At 39.7% G+C, this 18,123-nt stretch overlaps 1 protein-coding gene across 1 annotated transcript in view; it reads right to left on the bottom strand.

Annotated features, from left to right (window-relative positions):
- ELAVL4 (ELAV like RNA binding protein 4) overlaps positions 1–18,123 on the bottom strand; it is a 152,495-nt gene that overhangs the window by 86,218 nt on the left and 48,154 nt on the right. The window lies entirely within an intron of this gene.

Below are 18,123 nucleotides of genomic sequence, written 5' to 3'. Positions count from 1 at the left end.
TAAAACTATGATCCCATCAAGTGGAACACTACTGAATTAAGTAAACTTTTAAAATAATTTCTTGAACAAATGTATAAAGAGTCCTACAAGTCTTAATAGTACTACAGTATCCCTTGAACTGTGCATGAAGGACAAATTCACAGGTTAAGTGCTCTAAAAGAGCTCAACATACGTACACAGGGCAGGTACAGGTGCCCCAAATCAACAACAGAAACTCTGAGTACGATCTCACCAATATCAAAATACTGTGAAAAGTAAACATGAACACAATGCTGACTAACACACAAATAAAAACAGCTCCCTGGGAACAAAAATATTTACTGTGTATTTCTCTGGAGGTTTTAAAAGTCGGAGTTTCTTAAAACCCCTTTCTTCCATCCATACTAATCTCAGCACACTTAGTGAGCCATAAATTAACATTAGGTATATCAAAAGATATTCTGGCCAGTTTTCCAAAATAGTAACTGTATATTACAGTATAAACAATTAGCTGGTTTTGCTAGGCTAAAAATCCGTGCAGTTTGTATATTGATCACTTTTCCAAAAACCTCCACTCTAAAGCCTTTCAACGGAATCCTCAAACAAATGTCCTCAGAGGCCTTTTCTCTAAAGACAAAGGCAGAATCCTATTGTTGGGAAAAGTCAACCTTATTATTGCGTTTCCAGTAGTACCATTCATCTTTCAGAGTGAGGGGCTGACCGCTACATCAGTGGTGTGACATTTGTAAAGCAACAGATTCTTAACATATTATCTCAAGAATCAGGCAGGCGAGTCTCCCAGTCATGCATGATATTTTTTTTTTCCGCCACAATCCTCCACCACCACAGAAAGAAACTTGTCTCACTCAAGCAGCTAAGGCAACCTAAAAATGATATCCCAGAGCTGTGGGGCTGCCAGTGCCGCTGTATCCTTCTTACCATAAATGAGCAGTTTCTTGACTCATTAATAACAATTTCCCTTAAAAGAAGTAATCTCATATCAGTCAGCCCCTCGCCACCATGCACACATCCCAAAGGTTGCAGATATCTCAGCATCAGTCGCCGGCAGCCAGCTTTCCCACACAGAGTCCAGATGGACTGTACCAGAAGCCAATTCAGCGTTAATAACTACCTACTCCGCGCAGTGGAGAAGCCTTACGTGGCACAATGGGCTAGGAAACAGCAGCCGGCTGAAACTGCAAATAAAAAAAGACAACCAAATTCTCCAAAAGCACCAAAAGGAAGGAACACAAATGGAAGCATGAATTCTATTTCCTTGACTTCAATGAGAAGAAAAAGAAAGAAAGAAAGAGAGAAAGAAAGAAAGAAAGAAAGAAAGAGAATCCTTCATAAACACAGGAAAAAAATGAAGGGGGAGGGAAACAGATGCTGCCCAGAAAAAAGTGACAAAATATTACCTCATTATTTAACAAAGCAGCATTAAGCGTCCTGCTGATTTCAAACATCTTGCCACAGATTTTGTTTTAAGAGAAACAGATAGAATCCTTTGCAAATCACTCCGTCTGCAAAGGGTTCTTCAATTTTCTTGCGTGCCACGGAACAGTCAATATATTATTTCCCTAGAGTTCGCACATTAAAACCTCTAGTCAGTGAGCTGAATTTTCCCCTTATCTCACACACAGTAGACGCCTGTTATATGTACTGCTCTCTTTGCAAGAGCAGCCTGCCCCAAACATGGCTGGTGTTTCAACTACTCTTTAAAGTAACAGTTCACTGTATAACCACCAGGTGGGTAGAGTGCACAGATTCAAATGAACCATCTTAAAAGACTTTTTTTTTTTCCCCCTTGGAACAGCTTTTGGGTGTAGGGTGTGACATGAGAAACGCCAGCATCCTAACAGGCATCTGTCTTGTATCTCTCTCTGTATCTTGTCAAAATAAATAAATAAAATTCCCTCTCCTGACTTACAGTGAGGAAACAAAACAAAACACCATCATCAATTCTAATAAGAACTGTGAAGAATGAAACACAAACAAGCTTTGTTTCATTCAGCAAAGGATGAAAAAGGAAAATCCAATCAACGCAGAGCAAGGGGGAAAACCAAAAACTTCATGGAGATATTTTCTTTTAGTAAAAGGAGAGAAATATTGACAAGTGTGATAAACACCCAATTCAGAAGTAGGCATATGAATGAAGCACACACAAGATGGAGGCAAGAGTTTAAGGGTGTAACTTTTCTTCATAGTAATATTTGATGTGAACTTTCATGATACGAAATAACCAAAAGCTTAAAAGTAAAGACACTGAAAAAGACAAACAAACAAAAAAGCCCTGAGCACCTCTTTTTAAAACACAATTATAAACAACCACAACAGCAAACTAATGATATATACTTCCCCAGTGCTGTTCTTTTTCCCTAAGATCTACCTCAAAGTGGAACATTTCTGTTGTGTACAATTTTGTCTGTACAGTTAACTTGGCGTCTCCTTTGTACAATTCTATTCCAATTAATCTGCTCCTCTGCTAGGAATGAATAGAATGTCTCAAGTTGAAAGCCCCAAGTGATGAAGGGATGATGTTAAAGGGATAAAGAACCACCTGGACAAAAATAAACCTCATCACTCATATCATTATATGACCTGTTTTTAAGGAGGCTTTTACTACTCACAGAGTATGCATGCACCATTCTGTGTTCCCTCGTATCTAAAAGAGAAACCAACATACACAGATACCTGGGATTTTGTTTTCTTGGCTGGACAAAATTAAAGCCCTGAAACTTCCACATCCTCTTGCAAACACGGATGTCGATACTAGTATTTTTCCAGCCCATCCGGCAACATTTAGCCATATACAACAGTGACTGTCTCCTTCATCTTTAAGTCAAGTCTGCATCACTTAATACCATTTAACCTCCTCAAATATATTAAGTTTCAAGTGACAATTTTTAACTGGGGAGTGAGAAGGAGGAGTTGCTCTCATCAAATGCTGGTTGTATGAAATAAGCTAATTTGTACACTCACCATATGTCTTAAACACTAATTTTAAAATGTCACTTTCTTCAAACATTAAAATGTAATCAGCCTAGTAAATAAAATATTCTCGAGTTTTCTTGCCTTGGTGATAATTTAAAGAGTGCTTATCTCAAGGTAACCTCTCTATTTTGGTTACCAAGGAAGGCTTTTGATTTGTAAAGGGAAAAAAGGAGATATTGGGGACTGGGGGAGTGAGAAGAGAAACCACAACTGTACGTAGCTGCACAAAGGGAAATAAGATGAAGCGGGTTTTTAAGGACCCATCGTCTTGTTACCCTAAGGCAAATCCAGCCAATCAATACCACCCATTGACGGTCTACCATCTGCCATGCTACCCAGCGATGTGGCTAAACAGACCTGTTCCATATGACCGTAGCCGGCTCATTTTCAGTCGATTAGAGCAGTTCCAGAGCATTCACATGCAATAGCACAAAACTCCAAGTCAGACTGAGCCTCTCTCTTCACACCAGTCCCTCCGAGCACAGCTGCAGACCTTTTCCTCCTGTTCCGGGTGTCTGGATTACCTCTTCTTGCCCCTCAATTGAATTATCAAAATGGGGTGGGAAGGTAGAGTGAGCAGACACTCACATATCCACACACACACACAGATAATTGCTGGCCCTTCTTCACTGTCATGCAGAAATCGGGAATTCCATGTGCTCTGCCCTAATGTGATTATTGCACACCATTTAAATAGCGTCATCAGTGACTATGACCTGACATTTTCCTGTGGTTCAATTTCTTTTTATCCTCTCTCTCTTCCCTTGAAAAATAAACCTGAGCTGCTGGCATTTCTTCTTTTAGGGAAAATACAATCAGTATGCCCAGACAATGGTATACTATATTTAAGAGCTTCTGATAAAATTTAAAGCCTGATTTTCCTTTGATGAATTGTGGTGTTGGTTTTGTCTTTTTTTTTTTTCCTGCAGAAACATTAAATCAAATGTTGTAAGAAAATGCAAACATACCACAGAGGAAAGAACGATGTGCCAGACTGCCATGGCGTCTGTCAGTAGGATCAGGAATTCACTGTTGATGTGCTATTAGAGGTACGTGACCTGACTGTGTCACACCTTTCTCTTTCCTAAGTAGTTTTGTCTACTATGGATTGTGGGAAAGGGCTAGAAGAGCGCTACTGTGTGGAGAAATATGACAAATGGATGTATAGTCAACTTATATGACCAAGAGTTCACCTAGGCAGGTAAACTAACTTAAGGGTAGATCCACACTTGATCTGTTTTCTTTCCATACTCCTAAGCCTATGCTAGAAGAGCAGCAGAAAGCAGAGGCTTCTTTCCAGAATCAATGCATGATTTTTCAAATGTGCCTTTGCTCGCATGCTTAAAGCACTAGGGTGTCTTTCTGGGAAAGAAAATTTAAAGGACAGGAAAACTACCTTACTTACAAAATTCTAAAAAATGGTAAGTACACATTTATCAAAGAAATCTAATTTAAGGGAGTCCCTGTCTGGACTTTTCACTGATATATTCTTCATCATAGCTTAAGAAAACTCAGCAGGGTCAATGTGCAAACACACAGAAATTTCTGAAGATCTCTATATTAAGGGATTTGAGGCCTTTTCATTTCAGTTCAGATGAGCTTTACTAAAAATAAAATAAATAAAATTAAAAACAAAGAAAGAAACAAAAAAACTTCTTAGTATAGATATAAATTTTCACAAATCAAAGGCCACTGAATAAATGAAATATGGAGTAGCTACTCATACCACTAAAGGATGCAGTGTTTAACGAGATTAATACAGTATTGAAAATAATTCAGTGTAGGGCCTTTTAAAACTCTGGACTCATTTATAATTCTGTAACTACAAATAAACAGATGTACTGTAAAAGACAAGGAAGGTAACTTGTGGAAGAAGGAGGAAGAGGAGGAGTAGAAGGAAGAAGGAAAGGTAGAGGTAAAGGGGAGGAGAGGAGAGGGAGGACAAGAAGAAAGAAAAATAGTAGGAGTTACAGTGTGAATAAAAACTGCTTTTTTACTAGGAGTCTACTGTACATCAAACACTGTACTAGGCATTTGACATGCACAATCTCATGCAAGTGACAATTGTTATAACTAAGAATTCTTCTAGAAAGTTGTTTGACTCATCTAAAAATAAGATATCCCCTCCTCATACCACAGAAGAGTATGCTTAGTAAATATGTGTTGAATAAATGAGAAAGATGGGCACAGACTAGAAGAGAAAGCAGAGGGAAGATGGAAGGTGTGTTTGACTTTTCTCAAAACAAACAAAGTGAGAGAGAAACAAAGAATTAAAACTACAAAGCACAAAATCTTAGAAGGCAGGATTAAGTCCCCAGCCTTATCCCCTACTTCCTCTTCCAAAACTGGCAAAACTCCTTACATAGTGTATCTGCTCAGCAAACACTGATTCATTTAACTTCTTTGTCCTCCACCCTTTATAAAACAGAGCATGGCTCCAGGCAGCATTCCAGTCATAGGGAATGAATGAAGATTAATAGTTGCCCTCATCACCTCAAATACTATCCCAAGGCCTATTTGTTTTGATTCAACTAGGGGTTGCTGAACACCTTCTCAAGGGGGAAATGATATGCTAGGCTCCTTAATCTTCAGTTTCCCCATCTGTAAAATGGGCACAATAATACTTCTCTTAAGGTTTGTTGCCAGAATTAAGTAGATATAGGCTTGGTGGAGGCAGCACTCTAAATGGTAGCTATTATTATTAATGTGGAAAATAGGGAAAAACTGTATGAATTAGTACCTGGCTACAAGATAAGTCAATCTTGTTGAAGAAAATACAATTCAAAGCCTCTCTAAACGATTAGAGCATAAAAAGACAATAATAACTAAGAAAGGCTAAAAGGTCTGTTCCTGTTCTAATGAAAAATATCTGCTGCAGATAAACATTTACTTAGTCCTGTGTGCAAAGTTCAGTGCTAAAATCTTAACATGAAGAATAAAAAGAAATAAAAGTCACAGTGCTCACCAAGGAGCTTACAATCTGGCTGGCTAGGAAAGGAGCTTCATTTTTATGCATAAATCCTAATAGTATGAGGAAGAACATAAAGAGAATAGTATCAAAATGAAATACTGACAGGCAGTCAATGCTGAGTCAATACCACCTGAGTGATGGGGAAGGCTTCATAAGAGAAGCTGGAACTGAAGCTAGGCTTAAAGAATGATAGGATTTGTTTTGGACAGTGGAGGGTATTTCATACAGGAACAAATGTTGGGGAGGAGGGCAGGAAGGAGATACTGGCAGCCAGCTCCTTCTAGCTAGACGCCCTCTGAGGTCTCCTCTGAATCTATCCCAACCTATTCCATTTTTAAAAGTTGTAAATAGAGGAATATTATGATATGATGACTGTGGGAAAGAGGACCTCTTATACAGTAAGTACTTTTATGAAAAGAACAAGAATTAGCATTTATTGAGCATCCACTATGTGTCAAACATTGCATTAGATGCTTTGCCTATAAATCTCATTTAATCTCGCAACTCTGAGATTCCCAATAAGAAAACTAAAGATTAGAGAATTTAAGTGATTTGTTCAAGATCACACAGCTAGTAAGAGGCAAATTTAGGTTTCAAACTTATATATGTTTAACCTCAGTCCACACTCTTTTCACTATAAATTCTACCTTATATAGAAAAGTGTAGATCTAAAAAACTTAAATCTTATTCTCTGTTAGTCTGTAATCAGAAACTAACATCCAGAGTAATGCTGTTGCCATCTGCTGACATTTAAAACAATAACAATAATTTTAAAAAAAGAAAAAGAAAAAAACATCCACCTAACATACACCTGTAATTTTAGTATTTTGCCACCAGGTGATGATAGAATCCTGGTCCTGTGAAAATTACAAGGGTCACACTTTTGTCTGCTATTATTCTGTGTGTGTGCTATTCCCTCCTACATCTCTGAAAGTAAAGGTAAGAGTGCCTGATCTTCAGATGGAATCATCTATTAAAACCCCAAGACATTAAACTTTCCAAATATTTTCCAAATTTTATTATCAAAAATTCATAAGCATAATTCTGAACTTCCACAATTTTCAAACAATTCTATTACAGATTGTACTCAATGAATTATAGTTCTTTGTTATTCTCACACTGTACTGTGAGCTTGCAGGGTAGAAATTGTATGTTATTTGCCTTATATCCCCAGCATGTAGAATATCAGTACCTTGAACATAATGCGCACACAATAAGAGAACATAAATAATTGATTCCAAATATTTTAGAACTTTTGAACCAAATGCTTAGGGCACAATGATTTGGTACTCATTCATTAATACATAATTTTCTTTTTCAAGTCACCCTTACTGTTTGCTGGGATATTGTAAAAAGACCTTTTCTGAGGTTGGTCATCAGCAGAAGCATTTCTCTCAGTGGTCAGGCACTTCCTTCTGCCTTAGTCAGGCACAGTCTACATTCATTATAAGCCTTGCCCTCCTCAGTAGCCTAGTTTGCCTTTTCAACCCTCGTATGTCTAGGAAGGTCGCTTCCTCTCTCTACAAAAGGTGAAGGAAAAAAATGTGAAAAACAAGAGAGGCATGCTATATAACTGTCAGAAAAAGGCAGCTCTCCACTTGACCCTTTTTAGTCCTTTCCCTCTCTGACTATGAAGCTGGGGGAATGATTTAACTACTTTTAGGCAGAAGAGTAAAGTTACACATTAGTGCTGAGTAGCTGATTTCCCTTAGCAACACCTTAGCAACAGCAGCTTCAAGTTCAAAATACCACCTTGAAAAGGATCACATCTTTAACGAGGATGAGTATTTTTTTTAACGTAAGATTTTTGAACAGAAGTTGTAATATTATAACCCCCAAAGCCTTGTAGGCTACAAATACCTATTTCATGCTAACCTTCCTCTATGATATTATGTGGTAACCATAAAGATGCTGGGCTCCTGTGAAATTTCAGTGCCTGGAAAAGCCCTGGTCCTATTCTGAAATTATTCACAAATACATAACTTTTATTTTATCAAGACACCATTAATCCTAGGTAATTACAGAAATTACACTTAAGTTCTTTTAAAAGGGTTATTGTTATTGACCTCACTATTCAGTTTTCTCCCTTACTGAGAAGAGTGAATAACTAAAATCACAGTTTTAAAACCCACATCAGAACTTTACAAACTATGTTACATGTAACGTATGGTTCTGTGGACGGTTTCAAGAAAAATATAAAAAAGAATTCCAATTTTACCCCAAACTGGTACTTACTGATTTTGTTATTCAATACTTACCTTGCCTACTTTATTATCCATAAAATGGATCATGGGATAATCAAATAATCATCACATTTAATTTTTTTTACACTGTCAATAAAATGAGAATGCTTGCAGAAGGTTTTGCTAGCCTTCAAAAACCCTAGGAATGTAAACTGTGTGGGTCATATATGTTATGTATATTATTAAAACTTCCACCTTATTCAAGAATTTTGAAATTCTTGTCATTTTAAAGATTTCACAACTCAGATAATATACAAGCTACTGCTTGAAATTTGTTCTTTATTGTCTATCAGCATATGGGTAGCTTGGGGTACAGGGAAACAAACCCCACAAGGGCGTGGAACAGTAATTTCAATGGAATCCTTCACTGTTAAAATTTATTATCAAGTAAGACCACACAAACTATGTGTGCCAATTACAAGACACAGTTAGGTAAAGGACAGAATTTTTCCCCTGTATCTTTTACTTGGTATCAGTATATAGCCAAACTGTGCCATCCACCTAACATGAAATTTTACATGTGTCCATGTATAAGGGTATTACTGAAGAACATTCCTAGAACAATGGCTCTTATACACAGGAGGTGTTCAATGTGTGTTCTTGAAAGTAAGATCCATTTTAAATCACAAGGGAACAGAGAGGAGCCAGGAGGTCTCAAAGTCAGTTCCATCTCTACCGCTAATAATTCTATGACTTTGGGCAAATCACTTCTCTTTGGGCCAGAATCTTCTTGAGTAAAGAGAAATGAAACTGGATGCCAGCTCTAATATGTCAGGGTCTATATATAAATAGTTTTCAATTAGCAAACAAAATTTTTGGTAAGGCTAACTCAGATTTTCAACTGACATTCCAGTATAAGTATGCTGGCTAGGGCTTCCCTGGTGGCGCAGTGGTTGAGAGTTCACCTGCCGATGCAGGGGACATGGGTTCGTGCCCCGGTCCAGGAAGATCCCACATGCCGTGGAGCGGCTAGGCCCGTGAGCCATGGCTGCTGAGCCTGCACGTCCGGAGCTCTGTGCTCCGCAAAGGGAGAGGCCACAACAGTGAGAGGCCCGTGTACCACAAAAAACAAACAAACAAACAAACAAACAAAAAACCCTAAAAAAACAAACAAACAAAAAAACAAAGAATTCTGGCTAAAGGGAAATCAAGCTTTTGAAGGAGATCTTAAAATCTTCCACAAATGAAGAGCCAGGTTTGTATAATGTTCCTCCAATACAGAACTGGAAATGGTAGGTTAAAATCGCAAAACCAACGGCTTTGACTAGGATCTTGATTAAGTCCAAAGATGCTCTCAAGTGTCATCATACTTAAAATGCGGACAGCAATAATGCCTAGGGTTGTGAAGATTAAATGAGATAATGAATGTAAGGCATGTATTACAGGGTATATGGCATACGGTTAAGTACTCAAAAATGTTAACTATGTTTTATATTAGGTTGAACACATGAAATTGTTTTCACAGGTCAAAAGCAGTCAAATACTGTCAATTTCATATGATTCAATCTATGTTCTGTTACTTTTTACCTGAAAAACCTTCATGATCCTCAATGCTTAAATCAAATCCAACTATGTAGTATGGCGTTCAAGCCTCCTTATAATCCGACCTTCGCTTAAGCTTCCTGGCTTCTCTGGGATATTCCCTTTTATATACACTGCTCTAAACATGCCACTCTATTCTCCTACATGGCTCTTCTACCCCATGCCTTTGTTCCTGTAGTTTCATTCCATTTGGAATGACTTCTCTCCCTGGAAAATATACCCATCCTTCAAGGCTTCAACCTCACTAGGAAAAATTAGCTGCTTCATTATCTGAGCTTTTAAAGCAGCTTGTTCTTCCTGCCTCCACAGAATTCATGCCAGAGTATTACCACAGTTGTTTACAGGTCTGTCTCCTAGAGTGTTTTCAAGGTACTCCAGGGCAAGGATTGTCTGTCTTTGTTTCCCTCCAGGTGAGCACAGTGGCTGTCTCATAGTTGGCACTCAGTAAATATTTGTTCAAGTAAAATGAATACATTCACATGGCAGGTTAAGATATGGCCTCTCTTAGAAATAAATGATAAATAGATGAATCCCAAAGTTGACTCTAAAAAGAAAAATCTTTTGGAATCTACCCTTGCACAGAATCATTTTTTTCTGATGTAAGAAATTTCTGCTAAAGGACAGTCTTTTTCCCTCTAAGAAATGTTCAAGTGACTAAAATCAGAAACTCTAAAGTGGAAGTCACTCTTCAGAACAAACCCACGAGCTGAAGCCATGAGCTTTCAACAGAGACACTGTTTTATTGCTAGAGGGGGGAATGCTCTGGCTGCAACCTTCTTTAGTGAATATAATGTGAGGGTCTGCACATTGAATTCGTGCTTCTATAGCTGGAGAGGTCTTCAGTCACAGAGAACTCCAGTAAGGCCTGGATGATGTGGAAGGTATGGAAAAGAGGAGGGTGTTGTTGATGTTGCAGCTTGGAGCGTGAATTCATCACCTGCCCACATTCCCACGCTCCATGAAACCACGACTCTGGAAGAACTCTAGGAAATGCAAGTGCTTAAGAGAATTAATACTGTATTCTAAATATTATCTAACTAATGTTACTAGCTATATAGACAGTAACATTAGTTAATATTTAATATGTGTATGCATGTATGTGTAAAGTTAAATCATTATATAATTGCATATAGATAGATATATAATTAGTTTAAAAGGAGAGAAACAGTTCTGCACTATAGGAATATCATGCTATTTATGGCCAGTTTGTAACTCCAGAGGATGTACTTTCAAACTTTTTTTCCAGCAAGTGATTTTTTGAAGTAAAATCTTAGACAAACCTCTAACATATAAACAAAGAAAATAGTGCTGGTCTCCTGGTGGTGGGAAGAGTGGGCCCCACTAAACATTTACCCCACCCTCACATACTTCCTGGGGTACTCTGAGGAACTCAGCAACCAGTGAGGAAACCAATCTAGTCTAGTCTGAATGATACTGCAGTGGGAAAATGGTGAATTGAGAGTCAAAAGACTTGGGTTCCATCACCAATACTACCACCCTTAGGCCCAAGCCTCCTCGTCTATTATATCTAATTTAAAGCCTTTGGTAATTGCTATCCAAGATTCCAAATGGAATGTCTCAGCTTCTGAGGCTTCCCAACCACACAGGTTAATAGTGCTTAGTCCTCTCATACTATCTACCTAAGTTAAAGCTTCACAATTAATCCACTTCCCAATTATTCTTCACTTACAGAGACACAAACTTTAACAATTAATAGTGGGACAACACAGGTTTCATAAGAACCCAGTGAGGGCTTGGAAAATAAACCTCGTGTCTTTTTTTTTTAACATCTTTATTGGAGTATAACTGCTTTACAATGGTGTGTTAGTTTCTCCTTTACAACAAAATGAATCAGTTATACATATACATATGTTCCCATATCTCTTCCCTCTTGCATCTCCCTCCCTCCCACCCTCCCTATCCCACCCCTCCAGTCGGTCACAAAGCACCGAGCTGATCTCCCTGTGCTATGCGGCTGCTTCCCACTAGCTATCTATTTTATGTTTGGTTGTATATATGTCCATGCCACTCTCTCACTTTGTCACAGAAACCTGGTGTCTTGATCTTATCATTTAAGCTATACCTCTTTTAGTTGAGAAAAGCTGTCTGTAAGTTTCTCAAGAGTCCTGCCAACTGCTTAGTTGTGTAGATTATATCTCCTTAACTTTTCTTATACCCACTGCTACTGTCTTGGTTCAAGTCTCTGCATCTCTTTCCTGGATTATTATCCACATATTCTTACCTCTAATTTTGACTGAATCCCATTTACCAACCACGGTGACATTTCTAAAATTTCAATCTAACCACATTTCTTCCTTGATTAATATCAATCTCCATCTCCTCTTCTACTGTGCCCATCTCCTTCTCTACTGAGATTTTCAATGAGTGGTCTATGAAGGGGTACCCAGCAGACCTCTAACAGACTCTACAAATTTATAGGACATTGTTTCATGACACAGGTAAGTTCATAGTCTTCTTTTGCATATCTGTTTCTCTTACTAGGCTTGAGCTCCTTAAGGGTGGGGTCACATCTGAATCATAATCAAATGGTTGAATAAATTAAAAAATGTAACCTTCCTTAAGCAAAGCTTCCAAATAGCTGTTTTTCTCATTTTTAAGCTGTAGAAAGCTATAGGTAGCTCCGTTTCATTTGCAAAGTGCTTTCACATAATAACTGCTGTCTATTGAGCATAAATGCTCAATAAATAATGTGTCAGGTACCAGTCTTAGCTCTTTGCATGCATTAACTCACTTAATATCACAATAATCCTATAAGGTAGGTACTATTATTGCTATCCCTGCATTGACAGATGAGGACAGCTAAGGCAGAGAGAGGTTAAGTACACATGCATTAACTCATTATAATCATTCAACAAATATTTTCAGAGTATTTTATTTTGATATTCACACAACCAACCATGAGAAAGACAGGATATATACAATCATCACTTTGAAATAAGGGCCAAAGAGAAACCATGTCTTGGTCATCCTTGGAGATTCCTGGAGTATCCAGAATAGAATCACATTCAGTGAATATCTGTTGAATAAGTGTTGAATTAGCACTCCTGAAATCTGGTAGTGGGGTTTTCTACATCAACCACTTTCCTTGACTGATGCTTGAGAGAAGGGACCCCACCTTCTCTTGGTCAAACCCAGACACTTTTGAGAGTACAAGGAGGCTCTATTAATAATTATATGTAGACAACAGATATAAACCAGTACTGTCCAAGGTAAATCAGGTTACATGGTCACATTACTATAACCAACTTAACCTGATACCTATTTATGATGTTGACAAAGTTCCTGGTGAATATGTGCTGGTATGGTCAACCTTGCTAAGATACTTAGCATAGCAATATGTGAGGAGCATTTGGTCAAAAACTGAAAAAAAGGCCATTATCCAGAAAGCTATACAAGACCACTCTCTGGAACTACATTCAAGGAAACAACATTTAGGTAAATAAAAAAGTATTCTTGTGTATGTGTCTTTGTACAAACTATTCTCTCTGCCTGGATCATAACTTCCCCTGCTTCTTCTGCTTGGTGAACACATACTCACCCCACAAAATCAAGTTCAAGTGTTAATTTCCATAAATTCATGCAGCATATATTTATTGACCACCTGCTACGTGCCAGACACTAGAGATTCAACACTAAACAAGGCACACAAATCCCCTGCCTTGAGAGTTTACGTCGGACTGGGAGCAGACAGTAAAGATTCCCATTTTCCCCCAGACAGAATTAACAGTTCCTTATTTGACATCTCACAGAACTTGTTCCTCAGACTATATTCCATTCCCCATGGAATTGTAATTACTGCCTTCCATGTTTACCTTCCACTCAAGACTGTGAGCTCTTTTAGGGCAAGAACCAGTCTTCATCTATGTCCCCGTGACTGGCACAATGTGGGGTTACCTGATTGAACTGAAGGCCACATGTCTCCCCTCTCATGATGTTACACCCTGCGAACATTCCCTAGAGGCCACTGCTTGATTTCTGAATATTTAAAAATCACTAAGCAGTTCCTTGGCACCCACAATGTACTGTTCTTGGTGCTGGGATATGGGATGCAGCAAGAATGTGACATGGTTCAGGATCTTTGAACATTTACAATCAGACTGAGGAGTCCAGGTTTACTGATGAGAATAAGAACAGAATAAGACAAGAGAGTACATAATCAAGGACTAGATCATGTGGGTCAGGTTCAAAACATTCCCTAAGTTCAGAGAATTGAGATGTCACTATGGGCCCAGGGACAAGGGTGAACACAAGCATTACAGAATATCATCCTTCATTTTTAGCCCAGCAATGCTGCCAGGTGCTCCCTGGGGTTCACCACTCTCCAAAACCATCCCCAAATATGCCAGAATATCCTTACACGGGCCATATCCTCTCAAGCTTTTATGCTTTTGTACAAGCTGGTGCCCTGTGTTGGGATGCCCCAATACACCTAATGTGTCTGACAGTCATTAAGATTCAGCTCAAGTGTCACTCCCCTTGTGACACCATCCCTGACCTTCCCAGGAAGAACTAACCATGATTTCACTGTGTGTCCAATCCTGCTCCTTCTCCCACATACATACCCGTCATACCCTGGGGTCTTCACATATAATTGTATCTATCACATTTATCTACGTGTCCATCTCCCCTACTAAGCTGTGAATTTGTTGAAGGCAAAGACCCTCATTCATCTTTGTATCTCAGGCACAATGCCTGGTACAGAGTTTGTGGATGGACAGATGGATGAATGAGTCAACATACAGACGGAGTCAGTTATAAAGGGCTGGAGCACACCGCCCTCTCCAAGAAAAAGCATCAGCTGATATAATCTCATGTGGTCTAGTGAAAGAGTTTGGAAGTGTAGATAATTGGGTACTAATCTTGAATTCATATCTCACAGACCTTAAGCAAGTCACTTAATCTATCTGGACCTTAAGTAGTTTTATCTATTAAATGGGGATACCTCATGAAATCCCTACCTCACACAATAATGACTGGGAGTTTTAAATGGGATTATAGAAGTGAAAGTGCTTAGAAAAAAATGTTATTTCAATTTAACATGGCTTCGGGGGAAAAAGCATCAACCATAGTAATGTTATCTAGAGATATTTTTAACGAAGGCCAATACTTTTTTTCCTTCCAAACTAACACATGGCTGTGCTTTTTCTAGGCTGTTAAGAGAACAAATAGGTGACAAACCTCTGTGTTGGCAGTCTCTGGGGTGAGTTTCTTTTTCTCTTGCTGGATAGGAAAAAGAGGATTTGTCCTTTTTATGGGTCGGGGGTTTCAGGTCTCAAGGTCTAAACATTTTTGATGGCCTTGAACTAATTTCGGCCACCATCGACAGAATGGGAGTGGAAAAATCCCCACCACATCTGCCTTGTCAGGTGGTAGAGGAAAGAACTTTCTAAATAGCCTCATTATTGGTCCCAGCTGAATTCTGCTCCTGTTCCATGATGCCAGCAAAAGCATTTTAGTAAGATGCTGCCAGCATCAAAAGCAGATCCACTTACGGCTTCCTGTAAGCGTATCTGCAATGGCAGAAGGTGGCGGGCAGCCAGGTGTGAGCGTGCGTGCTAAAAATCTCCAATACGTCAAGCTGGAAGAACAATCTATGAAATGAAATTCAACGTTCTATTTCTACTCCAAGAACTCAGTTTAAGGCACCAGAAATTCAGCTGGGTAATTCAGCTCCAATTCTCTGCTGCATTACTGAATCAGAGAATCTCAGAAAGAGAAATGTCTTCTCATTCTTCTAGCTTGAATGCCCCCCACCACACCCCAACAGGACATTCCAAACAAACGGTCACTGGGCTCTGTTTATATAGCTTAAACGAGAGGATCTTATTCACTTTTTTTCCGATAATTTGCCCAATGTTCTGGCCATGGGGCAGGGACTATCATATGTCCACCAAATCCTGTCTCCTTTTCTGCCTGGCCACCCAGCTAGGCTATAGTGGGGCTGAGTAACTTGAGTTCTGGAATGTGGGTAGAAATGATCACTTCTACACCTGGTCCCTAAACAACTTCTGTATGATGTTTTATCTTCTCATTCTTTCCTGCCTACTCAGTAGATGCAGAGGGTACAAGGGAGAACTCCGAGGCCCTAAAGGAAAGCAGAGCCACTAAATGGGAGGGGCTGGGTCCCTGAATGACAGCAGCACAGCCTCCTGCAAACCCATGTTGAACTCTGGTATGAGTAAGAAGTAACCTTGTTAAGTCTCTGAGATTTGAGGGTTGTTTGCTACAATAATTCACCTATTCTGACTAATACAGACTGTCCCTTCCATTTTTCAAATGGCAGAACCACACTAAGTGTCTCAGAGGTTATTGTGTCGCCACCTCCCTTAGAAGCCTGAGTGGCACATTTTGTATATAACATTTTAGTATAGCTCCATGTACTACTATCTCCTGAAAAGTGAAAAGGAGTAGTGCAGGAAGGCAGGGGAAGGGGGTATGGGAAGGAAGGAGGGGTGGGGAAGGCTACATTTTTTTTCAAGGACCAGTGTCCTTATGCACGTGAGTTTCATTTACCCCTTATAACAGTGGTCCCCAACCTTTTTGGCACCAGGGACTGGTTTCGTGGAAGACAATTTTTCCACGAACTGGGGCTGGGGGGTTGGTTCAGGGGGTGATGGGAGTGATGGGGAGCAACAGATGAAGCTTAGCTGGCTCGTCCACCACTCACCTCCTGCTGTGTGGCCCGATTCCTAACAGGCCGTGGACTGGTACTGGTCCATGGCCTGGGGGTTGGGGACCCCTGCCTTATAACATCCTAATGAGACAGACAGAACTATCACCATTTTAAACAGGAGGAAAAGGAGACTCAGGCAGGTTGATGTACAGAACCTCTGACTGAGCCTGCTTGGCCTCTGCCATTTTCCACTGATCTCAGCACCATAATCTTCCAACTGCTTCCTGTGGACAGACCTTCTCACAATCTCCACCTGCCTCTCTAATGCCCAGACACTAACCTCAGAATCCCTCTTGCCATGCTTTCCATGCTGGGACCCCAAATGACAGGTTTTTACATAACTCTTAAAACAAATAACCGAGTCCCTTGGACACTGGGATTCCCCACTTGGCTGCTCTTCTGCAGGTGGCCTTAGCCAGCAGCTGCATTCTCCTGCACCCGGCTTCATCCTTCCCATCCAGGGTAGCATCCATTGAAAACACCCACCCACCCCTGCAGTTCATTCTAACTATAGAAAGGGTGAGAAAGATGTTTTTAAGAAGCCAACACTTGAGACAATGCTGAAATTAAATCAAAGTTAAAAAACCATATATCAAAAGTTTGTGTTTTTTAAATCATAATTAGAAACTATGAAGGTTATCTTGGAATCTAAAAGGAAAACCTTCCAAGGTAAAAATGCCTTATCTCTTTGACTTAATTTGGCCAGTTTTTAAGAATCTGCATTAGGTACCCTCCTCTCTGCTCCTATGGCCTCCTGTTTCCTTTCCTCCATTACAGCACTTTTCATGCTGTAATGATGGGTTTATGGGACTTTCTTTCCTGCTACATTGAGAGCTCTTCAAGGCCAGGGACCATGTCTAATTCTCCTCTTTATCCCAGTGCCCAGAAGAGTGCCAGATAATCCTTGAGGAGCTAGCTGGTTTTCAGGGTGGCTTTGCTATGGAGTCCTCAAGCCCACTTTGGGTCAGCACCATCAGCTGTTAAACAGGGCTATGGCTGCACCCTGCCTGCTTCACAGAGTAACTGCCAACCCTGCATAGGAACCAAATACAGTCATTTGGATGGATCTGAAGTGTCACTGCTGCTCGCCAAGGTTTAACTGATTATTCTACTGTCTAGCATTTAGAGAACAGGGTCTGTAGGAGGATGTGAGAGGTGCTCGCTGGCTATGTGGGTGGGTGCTCTTTCTTGTTTCCTGGTTTCTAGTACCCTGAGTGATCCAAGGAGCCTGTCCGTCCTCAGAGGTGGAGGACATTTGGTGATTAACATTATGAAAGTAGCATTACCAATCTGCTAAGACCTGCAGACCAGGAGCTGGCTTTCTTTTATTTCAAGAACTTTATGAGGTATAAGGTCGTACATTTTTAGATCTCAAACTTTGTCTGAGGATGCATTGTTAAATGTTTGTTTCCGATTTTGACATTAGCTGGATCCATTTGTGTGAGGGCACCAGATCTGCAGTGGGGAAGACTGAGGCTCAGAATTTCATTAGAGATGCTTGCGTTAGAGTTGGTCTACAGAGAGAAGCGATGACCTCCTGAAAGGATTCTATGATTTAGATATTTTATATAAATGTTAACGAATAACTCAGCATGGCAGGAAAGACAAAACTAGCACAGTAATGCTGTTCAGGTATTATGTGCTTTTGCCTTTAATTAAGTGATTTCAGGAGCCCAGAAGTGAGTTCCCAGCGTAGCAAA

This window comes from Mesoplodon mirus (assembly GCF_964341445.2).
Source record: "Mesoplodon mirus genome assembly, chromosome: 3".
NCBI classification, from domain to species: Eukaryota; Metazoa; Chordata; class Mammalia; order Artiodactyla; family Ziphiidae; genus Mesoplodon; species Mesoplodon mirus.
The sequence above is the reverse complement of the archived record's forward strand: the minus strand, read 5'-3'. Positions and strand labels throughout refer to the sequence as shown.